The sequence below is a fragment of the Passer domesticus genome, chromosome 4 (assembly GCF_036417665.1).
Source record: "Passer domesticus isolate bPasDom1 chromosome 4, bPasDom1.hap1, whole genome shotgun sequence".
Classification (NCBI taxonomy): domain Eukaryota; kingdom Metazoa; phylum Chordata; class Aves; order Passeriformes; family Passeridae; genus Passer; species Passer domesticus.
The window spans coordinates 12,545,025-12,564,445 of record NC_087477.1 but is presented as its reverse complement, the minus strand read 5'-3'; the positions used below and the strand labels follow the sequence as shown (position 1 = coordinate 12,564,445).

General features: G+C 41.7%; 2 long non-coding RNA genes across 6 annotated transcripts in view; one reads left to right on the top strand and one right to left on the bottom strand.

The window, feature by feature from the left end:
* The window catches only part of LOC135298474 (uncharacterized), a 46,308-nt gene that overhangs the window by 15,708 nt on the left and 11,179 nt on the right, over positions 1-19,421 (bottom strand). For 4 of the 5 annotated variants that reach the window (XR_010360463.1, XR_010360466.1, XR_010360467.1 and 1 more), the window contains exons 3-7: positions 10,535-10,664; positions 8,417-8,576; positions 7,808-8,096; positions 7,226-7,325; positions 7,015-7,131 (exon numbers count right to left, since the gene is read on the bottom strand). This is a non-coding gene — a long non-coding RNA (uncharacterized LOC135298474). The remainder of the gene's footprint in view (positions 1-7,014; positions 7,132-7,225; positions 7,326-7,807; positions 8,097-8,416; positions 8,577-10,534; positions 10,665-19,421) is intronic. The other variant, XR_010360465.1, reaches the window with a different exon arrangement.
* Positions 3,499-6,424, top strand: LOC135298475 (uncharacterized). The gene is made up of 2 exons (XR_010360468.1): positions 3,499-3,575; positions 3,894-6,424. It is a non-coding gene; the product is annotated as an uncharacterized LOC135298475 (long non-coding RNA).

Sequence of the window (19,421 nt, the reverse complement as noted above, 5' to 3'; positions counted from 1 at the left end):
ACATTAATCAGTCTCTAACTTGGTCATCACATCAAAATCATTTCCCAGGAAAAAAATGCTCCACTTGTTGACTGCTGAGCAAATTGAAGCAGGAAAGAGCTTTTTGTATTTTTAAAGGAATAATTGATTCTGTGGCTCTGTAGCTGCTGGTCAGCACAACAGTAATTAGAATCATCGTGACTAATGCACAGACCATTTTACAGGCCTTTCTTATTAGCACAAACATTCCTCAGCTCACCTCTGCTGTGCTGGGCCAGGATGTTGCCCCTGTGCTTGGGAGAATCAGTTGTTAAACTACATATACAGATCTTATTAGGCAGAGCAAAGAAATCCTATGTACGCTTTAGTAGAATTGAACTTGCTATTAAGGTACTGCTCTGAGCGTGTCTGTCTAATTATGTGGGTCCCCAAAGTGAAACAAAATCCCTTCTGTTTCATCTTGGGTGTGTTATCAGTTTTGATTGCCATTTGTGTATCAAAAAAGAAGGATTTTCAAAATACTGACCACCTTCTTCCTATTCCCAGTTTGGAAGTGCCAGTTTGGAGCTCTGGCAGCTCACTGCTCCCTTTTGGAGAACCTGAAAACAAAGGCCAGTGTACTCTGTCCTTGTCAGACACAGACATTTTCCCACCTCCTGTACAAATCCTGTGCTCCTCCTGCATCTTCTGAAACTCTCATATTTATGAGCAGACAAATAATCTGTTCCTCAAAGACTTTCATGCATTCCCTTGCCCTCGACTTGTACCTGCAAAGCGATTGTGATTCCAGCTGTGTCACTGTTAAATATGCCATTAATTACCTCAGGAAGGCATCAGACCATACTCAGAACAGACTGTAAACATTTGATGTCATTAGGTAATGCACTGAGGCTGTTTTTAGTGCCATAACAGCTCTATTTATATACTGTGCTGCATAATTAGCTACTAATGAGGCTCTAACTTTCACTGCTGTAAGGCCTAGATAGCTGTTCCTCTTTCAATGAATTCATTTTTGCTGTCTCATTAACACACTAAAAAACCTGCAAATTGTATTTTAATTAAAAGCTAAACTACCTCTGTCTGGAGACACTAATGAACAGATACACTCCAAGGGAGATGCAAGAATGTTGCCAGTCAAGAGGACAAATTCCTTGCCAGAAGATCAACACAAAAACATAACACAGCTCACACTCTTATTTCAAGGGCAGGCTCTTCTCTACTTTCTCCTTTTTTTCCCCCTTAATTTTCTCCTTTTGTATCTTCAGCAAGGCTGCCTACTCTCAGATTGACAAATTGCAAACCAGACCCTAAGGAACAGCAAGACTGTCTTAAAATCACGAGGTGTATGTATTTTGAGCCTTCCTGATGCTTGCTATTCCCATCAGTCTTCTGGATGATATTTCCTGGCTTTTTCCTGTAGCTGCAAGGGCTGAAAACACCACAGCAGAAACTCATCTAACTCCATGACTCCACAACCACTGCAATAAAATCATGAGCACTGACCACAGAGCTTCATTTCCTGACTGCTGAGGGCACTTCAAGCAGTTCATCAAGGAACATTGTCAAATACAGCAAGTCACCAGGTGGAAACAAGGTTTGAAATACACTGGGGAAGGAAGAGCATCCCACTAATCTGACCAACACCCACACAGAGGCAACTGATTGTACAGTGCTCCAGTGCTGGAAACAGACACTCAGGTTTTTCAAAAAGACCTCTTAAGGCAACATGAAAGTAAAATGGAAAATGACATTTAGAACTCATGTTCCACACTGTATTAAAGCACTGTGAACACATCCATCTGCAAGGAAATAACCCAGGAGCAGGACACAATAAACAGCAATTAACACAGGAGAGAAGGAAGCAGCACTTTGAAAAGTACAGACAGTTCAAGGAATACACTGCACAAATCTGATCTATTACAAAGGCAACCAAATTGCTTTAGGAAGCATTTCCCTCTCTCTTGTTTATAAGGATTATCTGTTTACAAATGACAGGATGAGGAGCTGACATTTTATCGAGTGCTTCTCATAAATCCAAGGAATCCTGTTCCATACACTGCCAGGTGGTGATTTTTAAATGCTCAGGAGAGTTTTCATTTCAAGCATATGTGTGTTTAATGAGTCACACAAACAATGATGCAAGCAGGATGCTTTGTGTGAGGAAGAGCAGTTCAAAGAGCAACAGCTGCACGAAAGCACAGTTAGAAAAACCAGAAAACATTTAAAATATGGAATAAAATGGTCAATAAAGGCTAGGGCTCTGCACCCACATTTAGATCATCAATAAGTTTATCCAGTGTTGATAAAGGAATACAAGTGGTTTGAAATTAGCTGCAATGCAGCAGTTAAACCACTGTCTTCCAGTCTGTGTTCCAGAGACCTTCTGATGTGCATGGATTGCTTCTGGATTCCAGGAAAGGCTTTGCCCATAAAAACAAGCATCACTTGTCCAGAGACTAAAACACACAACTCCTCAGGCAAACAGGCAGGAGATGGTTGGAATTCCCCAATGTCTGCTGTGCAGCACTGAACACTGGAAGAGCAAATTGCAAGAAAAGAACCATTACCAGCCAATATACTTCAACATAGAAGGATGGAGTTGGTATTTTTCACATGAGTAATTCTGACAGTTGTCCCAATATCATCTGACTATGCTTGAAACATGTCATTAATCAATGGGCTTCTTGTGTGAATAAGGATAACTCTCCTGAGGAGCTGAATAATTAATTCCCTGATAGTTAATTCTAACATACAATGGGAGCATTTTAGATGGCCTATATACACAATTTTAATCTGAATAAAATAGGAAACATCACCTCAACGCTAATACAACATTTCTGTAAATGATGCACATTTTTAAAGCTAATGAAGCTGTCATTATCTCATTAAAATTTGGCACAGCAGTTATTTTTAAGTTATCATTGTGACTTTTAAAATATTTTGCAATTAAATTACTTTAATTCATTTGTATTACTTGTAGGCTTGTATAAAAAACTATTTTTTTATCATGCCTATTAGGATGAATGAGGGTACTATGCTTTATTACACATGTTCAATCCCATTCAAAAACGTGGCTGCCTTCATTTCCCACATCAATATGGGTTCTTTCAATCCTGCTCTCAGTGAGAGCAGAAACTAAATTTCAGTTGATTTCACTGGAAGCAGGTCTAAATAATGAATTTATGCTGCTAGGAATGAGGATCAGAAATTACATTTAACACTGTTTTTCAATCATGTACTATGTATGGAACAAAAGGATCACAAATACACTGCTTTTAATTTAATATAACTGGATAAATGTAGGTCAGGCCTCAACTAGTGTAAAGAGACATCTCTTCATTTGAAGACTTGATCCTTCCCTTGATTCCAGTGCTCATTGTCTGCAGGTGTAACCAGGAGCCCCCAAACACAGTACCAGCATGTATTGCTGCTGGAGACCACAATGACAATGGTAAAAAGCAATCACCTGGGAAACTCTGCTAATTATAATCACACACCTTCCCACCATTGCCCTTTTCCCTGCACATCCCTGCAATGCACTCCTGCTCCTGTGCCCCAGCACAGACACCACCTGGAATGTGCCCATCCAAAAGCAGGTGAGCCCTTTCCATGACACAAATATCACCTTCGGGTGGCTGAAGGGAGCAGTGACAATGCCACGCTCTGCCCCAGCAAACCCCACAGCCACATTCCCATCCTGTTTACAGCAGGGCCCATCAGCACTGACTGCACACTTCAGTCCTGGCAGCGCTGAGAGTCACAACAAAACTCCTCCCACTGAGATTTTACACACAAATTCCTTTTTCTGTAAAATTTGGGGAAATATCGTATTCCTCTCACAGGAAGTGATGGATTAGGCAGCTCCAAAGGATGTTCTGGCTCTGTCCTGAGGCTGTTGTGCTGTTTGCTTTCAGACTTAAGCAGCTTCTCAGCCAAGACCTACGAGTGCCATTTGCTGCTACCAACACAGACAGCTGGAAAAGCCCCCTGGATAATGGGGAGCTTTCAGTCCCCAGAAAGACTGAGGCAGCAATTCAGAATTAATGTACAACTAAGGCAGAAAAAGGCCTGCAATTTATCAGATGCTTCAGTAATTCTTGAACACTTTTTCTGTGATTCTGCTTTCCTCAAGAATGTGTAAATGAGACTTTAAAAACACAGTTAACTTTTATTTTGTAATGAAGATAAAAATTCTGCTGCTAAGATGGGAGACTCTAGTAAGGAAATGAAAATGCAGCTGGAAGGTGTGGTGGTATTTGCTGTCTGCCAGGTCACCTGTATTTATTAGCATGGCAGCTGCCACTAATGGGACAAAGGGAGAAAACTGAGTAAAAAGCATTTGTTGATTTCACCACTCATTTAATATTTTGATAAGAACTCAGCTAAATCACTGTCCAGTAACTCTGCTTATAAAACAGGATTTATAGAGAGCTTTATGGGAATAACACTAGATTAGAAAAGCTCTTTGCAGGCTTTTAAACAAGATACAAGGCAGTGCACTGCATGTACAACACCTTATTTCACAACAAGAGAGAGGCTGCAGAACTAGACATTTTCTCCAAGACAGTATGAAAACATAAATGGAAACATGAACTTGCAGAATTAGGACCCGGAACACGCTAAGCTGACATACGTAATTTCAAGTATTCACACAGCTGTCACAGATGGTGAAAATGGGGGTTGTTCTCCAACACCAGCAAAGGCTCTAATTGAGAGAATCCCTGAAACAAAATCCATCAAGTGACAAATGCCAACAGCGGATTTGCCCTTGAGGATTTCTAATAGGACCTGCCACATAACCTTAAAATGCCCATGCTTTTCTGTCATGCCCCTGGAACAGCAGCAAAGCCCAAGCTCTGGAGCAGTGTGAACAGAGACCCTCACCTGAAGCAGCTGCTGCTCTTCTGGCCCCACCTGAACCAGGTTTTAGTGACAAAGGCCATTTTATTCCACAAGGAGTCAAAAACAACCGTGATAAGGTTTACAGAGCCAAGGACTTGGCTCTCTGGCAGGTGAGTTTTGCCAGCCAAGCAGTGCATTCCTGCCTGTGGACAGGTGGAGAAGCTTGTCCCATTCCCACTGCCCTGGATGGAGCTAAACAGCTCTATCAATGGCTCCAGCAATGGATCACTCCCATCAAGGAACTGTATTTTGTTGTACCAGCAATGCCAACAGCTCCAGAAAATCACCTGGGAACACACAGCAACCTGGACTGGGCATGGAGCAGCTCTCATCAAAGGGAAGTGCTCACTTAAAACCCTCAGAGGAGTTGACCAAATGCCCACAGCCCAGTAGGGAACTCCTTGAATAAAGACCCAGGATAAGAAGCACATTTCTTCATTATCTTCAAGGACTTGGAATAAACTGCTCCTGTTTCCTAGGGGATTAGGATTCCTGCAGGCTGCTCCTCCCCAGAAAAACCCTATCCCCCCATTAGTATGAAATATTTGGATTCTCTAGTGGGACATAAAATGTGGAACATTTCTGCAGATAAACAAGTGAAAGTACTTCATAGGTTAGGGAAAAAAGAGAAACTCATTTCTGCAGGTGATACAGACAGACTCTCAGAGTGAGAAAGACAATTTCTTTTTACAGTTTTTCTCTGCAGTTTCAGAAGTAGAAAAGAAGGAATTTTCCACTGGGGTATGAGTATTTTATCATTATCTCAGGCTTATTTCCTCATTTGGAAAAGTTACCTTTCTATTACAGGCTCTTCAAAAAATTAAAATTAAATTAATTAATTAAAATTAATGTAATGTAATTAATTAATTAAAATGAGCAAATCTATATTATGAAATCAATTATAGTCTTAATGATGTTTTCCAATGGCAGACCAAAGAACAGCATCATTTTACTCAGCTTGTCTGTTATACTAACTTATTTGAACACATAAAATACACTGTACACTGCAAGAAATAAACAAGATTGGATGGATGGATGGATGGTTGGATGGATGGTTGGATGGATGGATGGATGGATGGATGGATGGATGGATGGATGGATGGATGGATGGGAGTGACATTTTCCTTGCTTCCTAAAAAAACTGCCCATCTCTTAGTAAGTATAATCCCTGTTTTTCCACAGACTTCTGGTGTGATTGTTGCTTTTAGTCCTTTTTGGAAGAAATCCACAATAACTGCTACACACATAAACTGATTTGCAGCTGACATTTAGATACTCAGCACCAGAATGACCATGCCCAGTCAGCTCAGTTCACACGAATCCACTAACACACTGTGACTTGGGAGGACTGACCCACACACCCAGGGGGATTAAGTGCATGCTCCACCTTTTCAGAACAAAGTGCCATCCCCCAATGTACACCTCTAACTGATTTTTCTCTGACATGACACAAATGATATTAATGGACTCAATTGCAGCCCTACTGTATTAGACTGCCCTACGTAATTACTCAGAATAACCTTTATTTTACATCCCCAGGTAATTTATGACAAGTCCTCATGTACATCCTTCAAGGTATTCAAGTGCTGCTGAAAGGGGCTTCACTTCTTAAATTATGGGAACATATATATTTTTTTTGTCTTCTCAGAAGATCCTTCTTACCACATTAAAACAGACATAAATCTGCTGACTCATCCCCATGGCTTGTACTAATTCAGATTTCATTTACATGCATGAGTGGTCATATATTTTAATGAAGCCTTCTGCAGTAAATACAACCAGTGTCAGAAGCTTTTTAAAAACAAAAATAAAAATAAGAACTGGATTTCTACGTATAATTGGGAATATGAATTCCTCAGGTTAGTACCCATTTACTCAGGAGCCTTAAGCTGGTTTTCTAACTCCTGCTCTGTATTGTGAGGGGTCATGGCGGGACAGAGAGCTGTGGAGTGTTCACTCAAAGAAGTTAACCTGTGCTGGGACCTTGGAAAGGTCCAGCTGTAAATACTGATCCAGCTGTAAATACTGCTCAACTTAATCACACACAACAGTTTGGGTCTTAATGACTGACATCAAACCTCATCTTCTGCCTCACCGGGGCCTTTGGGAAGGCTCCAACCAGCTTCCACTTACCAGAGAAAGCTCCTTGGCAGAACAGATATTGCTTGGCCAGTGATGTCACAGGGGGGAAAAGTGCTGATTTTTCCATCAGAAACACAGTGAAAGAGTCTTCCTCTGAAATACCTCTGCCTGACATCCCAAAACCAAAAACACCATGACAAATGATTAACTGAAGTGTAAAGAGAGGAATAATTATTTTCAGAACAGAAGCCATGTTTCTTACCCTTTGTTCAGTGGTCCTGACAGATGTTGTTCCCTGAACTGGACTCCCACACTCTTCTGGATCTGTGGCTTCACTGGAAGAGCTAAGTCCTGCAGGAAGACTGTGTTGATTGAATGGAAAGGTAAGTGGTGACCTCAACTGAATTTATGTTAAATCAGCTGATGATATCCTGGGCCTCAAAATAAAGAATTGACACAATATTGGTGAAGCTAGGTTTTCATTAAAACATTTTAGAATAAACTCCTTGTCAAATTGAAGCTTTGCACAATTTGTAGAACTGATCTTCTATAAATTGAACCTTTAGCACTTGCTTTGAAATAGGCCTGGTTTGGGGTTTTTTTTCATACTGTGAAATCTTCCAAGAAATCATAAACAAATTATCATTCAAGAAAAAGTATGGATAACAAATCTGACCTGAAATAACAAATCTGTCTGAAAGTCTAAGGATAGGTTGCCATGGCCAGCTCTACAGGGTGGCAAAAAAAAGAGGAAGAAGCCAAACAGTCAAAAAGGAGGAGCTTTCCCTATCCTAGGAAAATTCCAACAGGAGAGGCAGCACCCTGCCATAAACTGAAAGCATACCTGTGCTTTATCATCCTTCTTTCCAAGGTGTCTTTTGATCTCCATCTGATGCATGGCTCTTAAGGAAGGATGGATTTAGCTGCTGCCTTTACAACAGGGAAGATGAATGCAGCAGCTCCACCAGAGACAGATTCTCAGAGTTTTGGAAGTGTTCGGGGCCTGACCAGCTGGAAGGGTTTCCTTGCCCCATGGCTAGATTTCCATGTAGGAAAACCAGAGAAGAGAATTCACTTAAGAAGAGCTGCTGGTTGGAGAGTCTCCCTTGGAGGTGCACTCAGCCAGGCAGAAGCTGTGACACAAATAAGCTCCTGTATCTCTGTGGGCACTCAGCCTCCAGCCTTTACAACCCATCTGTCCCTCCCAGAAGCAGGCACAATTTTAGGAAATTTGTGTGACAAAAGCCTGCAAGGGAACTCCTGGCTCTTTTCATCTCTCTGTTCTTTCTTCCAGCTGTTCCTGCTAGATTTCCCCCATCTAATCTAACAATCTATTAACAAACACCTTTTTTAATATTCCCCCCAGATAATTTAGTTCTCAGCCTCTGAGAGCGGCAGCTGATCCCTAAACCTGCCTTCTGTTCCCTGAGAAAAGGCCAGTCTGATCCCTCACCCACCTGGTCAGGCTTCCTGCTGTGCAGAGGATCTCCGTGGAGCAGAGAGGAAAGAACATCTGAACCTTTGTACACAGCAGTGAACTTTGGGCTGGGCAGAGTGAACTGACCCAGGAACAACTCAGGAGCAGTCTCAGAGATGCTCTGCACCTCAGGCAGCTGTGGGAAATGCCCATGAATAAATAAATAAATAAAACAAATAAACCACAAAATGCTTACACCTAGAACTGAGCTAAGGCTCTCACCAATTACCAGGTCACTAATCCTGTCACTGATTCCTGTGCTTGATGTCCCAGTCTGAAAGCAGCTCCCCCATTTCCCATCCAGTCTGAAAGCAGCTCCCCCATTTCCATCCCAGTCTGACAGCAGCTCCCCCATTTCCATCCCAGTCTGACAGCAGCTCCCCCATTTCCCAGCCAGCCAGGAGTGGGGCAGTCCCTGCTGTCTGCAGGAACTGCTCTGAGCCAGCTTCCCCACTGCCACCACCCCAAACGTCCAACCCAAACCACAGCACTCATTTGGAATCAGAGCCCCTTTGGGGCCAGGCTCTGCATGTCCAACAGGAGGTGTGGAATATTTCTGAGCGATGAAGTGTCCTTTTGTATCACTGAGATTTAACTGATTTTCCATAAGATTTCATTTGTTTCCTGTCTAATTCTGCCTAGCATGAACAGTTTTAAACAACCTATTGCAAACACTTCTCTACTTGCTTGCCTTTCATTTTCTCCAGAAATTAAGTACATTACAGCAGCATATCTTTAATGTTTATTATAGAATAAATGACTTATTCAGACATAAAAATATTTTGAGCCCTGCTGTTATATGTACAATGGTATAATAGATAACCCAAATTCAGACAGTAAATGTGATGCCAGAAAACAGCAATACATATTTTATTGGGAGAAACTTGTGCTCTTCAGATGTAGCTTTGATTTAATATCTCTTTGGGCACTGTAGTTTAGCTGATTTAACTTTTAGTCAAGAAGATGAGTAATAAGGATTTAAACTATATGGTTTTCAAACTGCAAATTAGTTATCTGACTGGTTTTCACTTACAACAATGTAAAAGTAGTGAAGTATTTACTTTTATAGCAAGCAGTGCACTAATCAATTTAAATTTCTTCCTCTTCATTCTTTCAGCAGATTAACAGAGCTGTATAAATGGATACAGTTCATACTACTTTGACTGAGCTTTTGCACTGAGGGAAAGGAGGTGACCACTTATAACGTAAATGGAGGGTTGGAAATTCTTTCACAAATTAGAATCTCTTCACAGATCCTGACCTGACTTGTACTGCTGCTGAAATCAAGCCTTTTTAGACTAAGAACATTGTCATCTCAACATGAACTTTTGAGAAGAGACCAAAATTAAAGCATGCATATCAAAAAGAATGAATCAGGTATGTCTTTAAGAATGAAGATAATAGATGAAACCTAAAGTGATCATTGGGAAACCTCAGTGAAATAAGAATACTTTCATATTGGAGGAGCACATTTCTAATTTGATGTTACTTTCTTAGTAACCTTGACTAAACATTACAGACTGCAACGTGGACATCCTCAGACATTTGCCTGTAAGAAGAAGAACAGACTGTGCCCATTGGAGGAGCCGAATCAGCGCAAGATCCTTTCCATTGGAAGCACAGCTGTTCACCTGGCATCCCCCATGGCTGCAGAGCAGATGCTCCAATGGAATTACTCTAAGTAAGGGTGAGAAGATCCATTTTGGCAATGGCAGCCCTGCCCAGAGGGTAACCAGTGCAGAGGGTAGCACTGTGCACACACTGCTGAGCTCTGCACAGTCAGGGCCCTGCCAAGCACTGGCACTGCCCGGGGTGAAGCAGCTCCTGGTCCATCCTGCCCTGGTGATGGATGCACGTACATACAGGGGCAGAGAGGTGAGAGCCAGCAGCCCCAGAGCTGCATTCATCACCATCCAGGCACAATTCCACTCTGCATTCCCTGCCTTGTTACCAGCTGAGCTGCTGTGGGTGTAAGTCCATAGGCAAGGCTGATTCCCCAGGAACTGAAATAAATGGCTGCTCCTTTCCAGCCCTGCTAGGGCTGCAAAGCCAGAGCACTCCTAGAAAAGGGAGCTGCTGTCAATTCTGGCTCACCAGCACTGGCATCAACTCAGCTCTCCCTGCAAAATCTTCATGACTGATGAGGCAGAAAGCAGCAAAGGCACAGCTTTGGCATTCAGGCCACAGACGAAGCTTCCAAAAGTTTCTTCTCTTTCTTTTGTCTCTGACAATTAAAAATAGATTAAAGCACAGTCACTGTAAGCAACATATCTGCAAGCACAAACCATCTTTATGCTGTACATAGGCAGAATCCCACTTGGAGATGGAGCACTGAAATGCAGAGTCCCTTCTCACAGTCTGTATTTTAGAGAAGTGTTTAGAGAGCTCTCTCCACCCCACTGATGGCATTTCTGACATGGCATCAACTGCCACAGCCTGCTTTGCTGCTGCTCTCCCTCCACTGTGTCTGACAGTATTTTTAGCATTTAACTGACCTAAAAATGGGTTCTGCCTGTTCCTGAAAATGCAAAAAAAGGTTCCACTAAAACAGCACTTAGGGAGAAATTAGGATTAAAGAGCAGCCAGCACTTAAACCCTGTAAATCTGAGTGATGTCAAACTGACTGCAGTGACAGAGCTCAAGAGCAATCTAATGGATGCTTTCTGCTCCTTCAAGTGAAGCATTTAAACACTGCAATGTAAGGCTGTTTAAAATGCATATTCTGTGCCACTTCATTTCAAGCTACAACAGTGGCTTGATAAATCTCCTATTTCTGACTGGCACACAGCAAAACATCTGCCACACCTCTGTGTGCTGAGTCCTGTCAATTTAACAGCATTTTTACACTGCATATCCTGCAACATTTTTGTGTTGGAAAACCTGAACTTATAAAATCAGTGTCTCTAAAATTTTTGTTGTACCCTGCAGCCAGACCATAACATGCAGCACATTTGAAGGCCTAAAATTTGCAGCTTTAAAATTTCTCTGACTGGAATAATTAGATACTGCTTTGTATGCCTGCTACAATGTTTTGCACATAAATTACTTATAAACCACTGCGAGATTCAAACAAGAATTTGACAGGGAAAAATAGGTATTAACTCCCATGGGTAATTTAGGCATGTCAAAACTATAAATTGTTGCCTTACTTTTTTCTTTTTATGACTTGTGACACAAGAATGGATTACCTCTGCACTATTTTCTACTTAGGTTATGATTTTTGTCATTCAAATAAAGGCAGAGCAAGAAAGAATGAAAATAAACTATTATGGCTCAGCATAAACTATTTGCACAGTAATCTTAAATAGGCAATTAATTTAAAAATTATATTCTTAGATTTCAATTTTAGTAATGAGGATTGTAACCTTAAGGAGAAAATAATGTAAAATCAACTAATGTATATATAGTTGGGTACAATTATTTAATTCTCCCTGCTGCAACATCTGACAGCAACTTACATACGATGGCCTTGAAGTTCTAAAAATAATGACTACAATTTTGACCTTTCCTCTCTGTTGTTACAGTTCAGTGTCACTACAATTCATTCACCTGGTGCCATTCTCCCAGCTGCCTGTAATTCTTGTCACAGAAATGAAGAATTTGAAACCTTTTCCAGATCACTTTTAACATTCTGTGTTTGATTCCATTGTTAATTCTATCTCCTCATTAATCTGCAGGCACAATCTCTGAACACATATTGTTTGGGTTCACTGAGCCAACCAAGTGAAATATGGAATAATAACAAGAGGAAACTCCTTCTTCCTTGCTGAATGGTGTGTTACCACATGTCACTAGAAGACATCCCAGTTCTGATAAATCACACTGTACCATGCATAAGAAAGGGGAATGACTCAGAAGAAAAGGGAAAATATATTGGTGTGTTCTTAAAGTTACATCAGACTCACTCATAGGTGCCTGCAAGTGTGACATACAGGTGTATTTCACTAGTTGTGCAAGAGATTATATCAATGTACTCTATTTTAACAATAGAATTACATACTCCAGATAACTCTGCATCCCAATTCTTTCTGAGCCTTACTCAAAAGTCCATCATAAAGCCAACATTCCATGGGTTCTGTTGTACAAAGGGTCAGCAAACTCCCCGTGCCAGCCACAGAGCCTGGTAAGATTTCCTGAGGTGATTTTCCTTCAGGTACTGAGAAGTTTGAGGAGGGTCACAGTCCTCTGGTTTGCCAGTGAGTTTGTCCTTGAGCTCAACCTCTCCTTGAAAAGAGGTTTCCTGCAGGACAGAGCTGCCCCGTGCCCCTCTCTGCCTTGTACAAGATCCAAGTCTCTCAAGGCCTAAATCTCTCAGGACAGAATTAAGAACAGACTGCCAGGAAGTAGCACAGCCCAGTTCCCATCCTTTTTCCCTCCAACACACCTTATCAAGGAATGAAACACGCTGCAAACACGAGCTGAAATACAGGGAAATGCAAAATGTGGGGAGCCCGTGCTACCCTAAATACAAATTTAACTGGCCGGGGCAGAACTCTCTGAGAGGGTTTGTGCTCAGCTCAGCACAGGGAGACGTCAATGCTCAGATGAATTTTTACCAGGCAGGCAGTGCTCAGTGTCCTTCCCTGTGTTCAGTGGGTGCCCCCAGGCTCCCTTCACTCCTATCCTGCCCTGAATGCAGAACTCAAAATGATTCACGGCCACTCAGCCACTCAAACAAACAAGGAGGTGCATATTGACATCTGGGAAAAAAACCTCTCCCAAGTGCCCCTCATCATTTTAGACCAGGATTTTAACATGGGAAGCTTCCCTGAGAACTGAGTTGCTTCAAGAGGTTTTCTCCTATTTTAAGATGTGACCCATCTTTTGTGTGGCAGAAGGACTTTCTTAACCCTGTTCATTTCTGGCTTCGTTGGTAACTCTGGTGTGAGGGATTTGAGCAACACTGTAATGCTTGCCAACATTTTAGTGTTTTCCCACCATCCCTCTGTACAGAGGCACAAAACACAGAGCATGTGAGAATTCAACCACACCAAGAGATGTCATTTGTATCACAAACCAGGTTTTGTAGGTGCTTGGAAAGGTTTCGATATTGTTATTCTTCTACTTAAAACACTTCTGGTTTTATGTCCAACATGAGATGTTGCTTCAATGCTACCAACAAGCCAGAGAAGCATTTGCAGTTTCTCTGCTGCATCATGAACTTTCACATGTACACACATCCATCCATCCAGGCACCTGCAAACGTGATGTAACAACTCTGCCATTTGTCATCCCATCAGAGCTTCACTGCTTATTCAAAGCAATGTCACAAAGCTATTTTCTACTCTTACTAGATGGATAACTGCAGAAGGTAAACAATACAAATTTTTCTAACAGAAATTACATACACTGTTGTACTACAACCTAAAAAACCAGATTTACTGATATCTGAGATTCATTTGTAATTCTATTTCTCCTCTTAGCAAGGACAGAACTGAGCACCATGGGCTGGGAAGTTTGCCTTTCTTTTCCATACCTATCTATTATCTTTGCAGTTTAAACAACAGTGTGGTGTTTAAAAAACACAGCATAGTAGCTGTGGAATATGGTCTTGTATCTGGACACCTCCCATTTTCAAGAAATGCCATCTACAGAACTGAATTTGGATCTATTTTGGGGAGAAGCCAGGATTTCCAACAATCAGTTTAAAATTTGCCTATTTTTCTCTTCCTTTGTTTATAAAATCCTCTCAATTTATGGGAAGAAAAAGCTGTTATGAGCGTGATGTGTTTATAACCAGCAAGATGTTCTAGAAAGATATGGACTTTCAGACATTTGGATTGAGTTTCAGCTGTGTCTCAGCAGAGTAATTGATTATCTCAAAAATAATTCCATCTTCAGCACAAGTCTATCAGACCAGACAATTCCAAATGTTTTTAAAAGCAAGGTTATTTTAACCACTTTGCAGAATGCCAGTCTACCAGATGGAGACAGAAAACCCTAGCAAGGAAATAATGGGATTATTACATTACTTTAGAACGTGGAAGTCTCTCCATAGAAGAAAGCATCTGCTGTGTCTATGTGTGTGCACATGTTTAACAAAAAAAGGCTGGCCTGTCTGTGTGCACATGTGTACATGTCTGTACACAGCCTAACATCTGAAGGCTTTGCATTTGAGAAAGCTATTTTAGAAAAAAAATACAATTTTTTTTTCATGTTCATATAGATTTTGTTGATGTTCCCATGGAAAAAGAAAGGTCTGGCCAACATCTTCCCAACTGCTGGAGAACAAAAAGGAACCTCTCTCAACCAAGAGGGAAGAACAGCCAGTGGCACAACAATGGGGTCACAGACAGACAGATGGACCCCTTCCCTTGCTCCATCTCCCCTGCCATTTCCCTGTATGATTCCACAAGTCTTGTTTCCACAGGACACCACACTAAAAGTCAGTCAGAACACAAATCTGGGCCTCGCTGTTCCCCCGTGGGCAGCGTGTCCCTGCGCTGCTGCAAGGCTGTGGGTAGGGTTACACTCTGCTCCACAGAACAAACAATCAACATCACAAGCACCTTCTTTTCCTTTTCTTCCCCCACCAGCAACTCAAGAGTGAGAAACTGCATGAGAAGTAGTTCATTTAATGGTGAGAGCCATCACTAGGATCAAGGGGAAACAAAGCTCTAGAGCTGCAATCCAGGGAGAAACATTTTCCCTTCCTCCTGCCAGTCCAGCTGTGCTGGGGCTGGCAGCCAAGCCCTGCCAGGGCAGGGGCCTGGGCAGAGAGCCTGGCACACATTTCCTCTGCTCTGACCCTGGGCAGTGCCCATGGCTGCATTTTGGCCTCTCAGGACACTGCAGGAACCCTTCCCCTCAGGCAGGCTGGGCTCAGCCTTCCTGTTTGTGAAGGCTCAGCTCCATGAGCCTGTGGGATGTTCTGCCTTTTCCTGCTGGGTGCCAAGGAGCCTGAAGTAATTTCATTTTTTTTTCCACATATACAAATGCAGGCTGCAAGTCCAGCTCCTCAGGCTAACACCTTGTGAGAAAGTCCTCTTCTACCACAGGTCAAGTAAAGCAATTTGTTCCACACTGACTCAGTTTTCAGAATGTTATTTTAAGCACAGATGGATCACTGAGATTCCAGGCTGTCCTGATACAGAGGCAGAAAGACCCAAACCTGTGTCAATCAGGCACACATATTGAATCTCCTGCTTACGTGAAATATCACTCTTGTGTAGCATGTTAAATCTCAGCCTCAACCAGAATTTCACACGGCAGTTTCCTCTTCATCAGGGTTCTTTCTTTTTCTTTATCACAAAATGTGCTCACCTTCACAACCCCTTACAGTCAGAATCAGCATATTCCATGGGGTTTAAGTAGCTGTGTAAAAAGCAGATTTGTAATTTTTGGAGTAGCACACAGTAGGTGTGTCAGTTCCCCCACACTGTTACACAGTTCATTTCAATTGAGCTGGCCTCTGTTTTGGGTAGGATTGCAGATTAGTTGGTAGGTCTTAATTCCAAGTTGAACCTAGCAATGCCAGCTCAAAAATGCAGCTGGTGAGGATTGCTTCATGCAGACTCAGAAATCATATTCATAAACTTCTGACCATCCCAATTCTGGATAAAGCAGAAGAATTAAAAAAAAAAAAAAAAAAAAAAAAAAAAAAAAAAAAAAAAAAAAAAAAAAGCCACTGGCAACACAAGAAACCAGGCACAACTCTGGTCCAAACTGCATCTCCACAGACAAGACTGAGCCAAAAGTCACATTCCGTGGCCAGCACCTCTACAGGACTTCAGAACCAATTGCAATTAGGATCAGGCACAGATGCAAAGAACCCTACAGAGTTAATAATACTGAAATTAGTTCTTTCAATTTCAACTTTCAGCTGCAAAACACAGCCATTTAATATCAGTGGACATCACTAATGTTATTTTGCCTTTTCTTTCTGAAAGTTAGTGAAAGAGATGGCAAACAGAACACATATCCCAACCTAATGCTTGCAGTTCAAAAAATCACAGGCAATCAGTTGTGTGTACCTCCACAATCACTACAAAATTTACAGAAAAAATCTCAACAATGTTTCTCCTGACCAGTACTATTCAGATTACATAGCTATTAAAAGTAAATTTTATATTCATCTTTTTTGTGTGCTCTCTGGGGAAATTTAAGAAAAACCATGATAAACAATACCCTGGGTTTAATGAAAATAATAATACAGATGTAGATTGACCTGATTTTAGTCATGCTCTGTACATTTGAGAAGCATTAGAAACAATCAATAGGGTTCATATATCTAAGAGATAAATTCCAATTTCCAGCATTTTCCTGCACACACCATGCAAAAGCTGTTATGGAATAAAAAATGAAACAGGCAACAAAAGAGGAGTTTTTAATTCCTAAAGAATGCAGTGTACAAGTCATAAGAAGAATTTAAAAACAAGAATAAATTCATTTTAAGGACTATTATTTCTAGTGTTTTGCCATTAGCATCCAAGTTCTGAAAATGAGAAATAGCAGATGATTGGAAACAGGATCTAAAAATAGAACAGCATTTTATTGCAATAGGAGGCTGAAAAGGTATAGATTAGCGCTGAAATAAGAGAAACAATCTAAGGAATATTTTTACTTGATGTGATTGGCATGGAACACTACAGAAATTCAGAACAGGTCAGGAACTCAGTGGAAATGCACCTCCTAAATCTACACTCACATCTGCCCTCTCGCTTTCACAAACCAATTGTTCACAGGGAAAACTCTTAAATACACATCCCAGTGTCCAGGTCACTTCTCAGACTTCCTCAGAATTTGGATCCACAGAGACTCTGATTTTATAACCATATCCAACAGCAGCAGGAGGCTCTGCTGGTTTCACCTGGAATGAGTTTAAACATCCCCTTTGCAAACAGCACCCAAACGATGGGAGGATGCTTTTAATTAAGAGCTCTACAATTAAATATCAAACACCACATCCCAGTCTCAGTCTGACCAGGAAGCGATGCTTGGGTCTCTCTTGACATCAGTTCTTTCTTCACCTTCTGCCTCTCCTGTCCTTGTCCTGTACTCAACCACAATTTCCCCCAGCTAAGGCTGCATGCTGCAGGGTGCACAAAGGCAAAATGTGTTCCAAAGGAATTCAATAAAAAAGCTGTTCCCCTGCATTAAGCCACCAGTATTAACCTTCTCTAATTCTTTTCATGTACTGTTCTTTGATTAAGGATTCTTTATTGTACTACAATGTTAAATGCTCCCCATCTGCTCAGGAGGGCAGTGCCATTCCCCAGTGGCATGGATGAACTGAGAGGGATTTGCTCTGGAGGTGACTTTTGGGGCTTTGCTGCTGCTGGCTGATGCTCTCATCACAAGCACTGTATAAATATCACCAATTGTACGGGGCAATTGGCAACAGATAAAAGAATGGCACTGACTGGCCCCCATGGATAATGTGTGAATGTCCTGGAATGAGACAGTCTGCTCTGTTTCCTAAGAAGATCCTTCCATTAGTGATATTGGGATAATTTCCATCATTATGAGGAGTTCATTGTGCTAAGGCAGTAAAACCACACCCCCTGAGTTTTATTGATTGTCTGCTCTAATTTTGTTATTTCAGTTTAACACATTTATGTTCCAAGTGTAATAGTGGTTTGGATTCATGCCCAGCTTACATCATAAAAATTCACTTGCTAAAAAAGCTTTCTTTTAGTATTTGGTGTCTTCTGGAAGGACAAATAGAGCTCTGGAATTTCCCTTCTCTAATCATGTTACTAAAATATATAAAAAAACCCTTTAGAGATTAATGTGATCTGGTTGTGCAGATATGACAGACTTCTTACCACCTAGAACCTTCATTAAAAAATCCACATAATGAAGGAGAACAGTTCTCCATAAATCCAGTTTGATATCTGAAACCTCCATTAAAAAAAAGCACCTATCACTAAGAAGCAACAAGAAAAAACATCATTTTCACAGTATCTCAGATATTAATTTCAAAGACAAAAACCTGTTTCATACAGAAATATTGGCATGTCATCCTAGCCATTCCTTCGACTTTCACCATTAAATGCATTTACTTTATTCATAACACATAAAATGTGTGTCCATGGATTACAGGACCCGGACCCAACCATTTAAAGCCTCAAACTGCTGCTCTAAAATCATCAAATTCCATGCATCACCTTCCCTTAAGTGTAGAAGTGCAGCTGACAATGGCAGTGATTCCCAGACACCCAAGCCAACTGGTGAATTTCCCCCACCTCTGCACTCCCCAGGCACATTTTGGAACCTGGCTGTGCAGTCCTTGTTCTGTTTGGGCTGGAACTGAACGTGCAGATGAGCTGGCACACCACGATCAGCTTCTCTCCTCCAGTCTGCACCCCCCTGCTGCCCCTGTGTCATTTCCCTGGCCTGTCTGGATGCAGGGAGTGGTGCCCAGGCTCCACCCTCCCCACAGACCAACTATCCCAAATATCTCTGTTCTCCCTCTCACCTGAGAGCTCACTGTTCACAGAAACTGCCCAAGGCCCCTTCCCCTCCACAGCAGCCCAAACCCAGCTGTTCACAGAAATTCCTCTTGGCAGTCTGCAGGGACTTCTCCTTTCCAGGCTCTGACCCATCTCTAGGCTTCCACACCCTCTGACCATCAGTCCTCCTAACATTTTCCTACCTTATTTATACTTCTTTTCATTCTGCTGCTAGCCTGACTTCTCTCAGCTCACCTTTGCTTCTTATCCTGCCTGTGGCCTGGCTGTTCTGTTAACTCTTCCTGGCAGAGCCTGTCTCATTCCCCCTCCAGTTTGCACTGAGGTGCCTCATTAGGCTCAGCCTGTGCCTGAGCACCTTCTCCCTCTTCACACCCACAGCACCTGCAATCCCTTTGTCCAGAGTTTTGCACAAGGATGTCAATTCTGACTCCTCTAATCCAGGGAGTTCATTTGTGATGCTCTAAATGAAGCACTACAGTTGAAATTTCGAAACCAGACTGTTGGTTCAGAGGAAAGCTGTTACGTTTCCAAGCAGAGCAAACAACAAACTTAATACAAAAAATCAG